The following is a 982-nucleotide window of genomic DNA, read 5'->3' on the forward strand; positions in this document are numbered from 1 at the left end:
TCCCTTAAGACTCTACAGTTGATCCAGAATGCTGCAGCGCGTGTTCTGACAAGAATTAATAAAAGAGATCATATTTCTCCTGTATTAGCTTCTCTGCATTTGCTTCCTGTAAAATCATGGATTGAATTTCCCACTGGAGCACTGTGCTCCCAGAATTCAGAGTTACTTGTGGTTCCTAGAGTCTCTAAAAGTAGAATGGGAGGCTACTCTACTGTGGAATCAGCTTCCAGTCTGTTTGGGAGGCAGACACCGTCACCACATTTTAGAGCAAAATAAAAACTCTCCTCTTGATAAACCTTATAGTTAGGGAGTGATGAGTTGCAGTGTCCGCCTAACCTGGCCCTCCTGCTTCTCGTTATAGTCGTCAGATTGATCTACTATATAATCACTAATATAATAAAACAAGAGAGAGGCAGGGCAGTACAACCCGACCAGGCTTCTCTCTTAGTTATGCTGTAATAGTTTTAGACAGTTGGGGGACTTCCTTTGACACACTGAGCTCCTCTCTCCTTTATCTTTCCATTTGCATCCATGTCCCAGAAATTCCTGTTACTAACCTAGCTTTGGGGAGTCTTTTTCCCCCCGGCATGTTTCCTTGGTTCAGGAAGGCTCCAAAATCACGATTGCAGCTGTTGCTGTGGTCTTGCTACACGTCCTGCAATGCCCTGTTACATTCTGCTACGCTCTGCGGTGCACTGCTACGCTCTGCTGTGCCTTGTAATGCCGTGCAGTACCCTGCTCTGCCATGAACTACTACAAACTACTATTTTTAATCACTGTTCCATTATCTTTCACTGTGACTATTATTGCAACTCTTCATTTCAACCCCAACCGGCCCGTCAGACACCACCTACCAAGAGCCTTGGTCTGTCCGATGTTTCTTCCTAAAAGAGTTTTTCCTTGCCACTGTTGCACTGTTGCTTGATCTGGAGGGAACTACTAGAACTGTTGGGTCCTTGCAAATTATAGAGTGTGGTCTAGA

General features: G+C 44.8%; 1 long non-coding RNA gene across 3 annotated transcripts in view; it reads right to left on the reverse strand.

The window, feature by feature from the left end:
• LOC116688840 (uncharacterized) overlaps positions 1-982 on the reverse strand; it is a 78,599-nt gene that overhangs the window by 60,238 nt on the left and 17,379 nt on the right. The window lies entirely within an intron of this gene.

This window comes from Etheostoma spectabile, chromosome 5, assembly GCF_008692095.1.
Source record: "Etheostoma spectabile isolate EspeVRDwgs_2016 chromosome 5, UIUC_Espe_1.0, whole genome shotgun sequence".
Classification (NCBI taxonomy): Eukaryota; Metazoa; Chordata; class Actinopteri; order Perciformes; family Percidae; genus Etheostoma; species Etheostoma spectabile.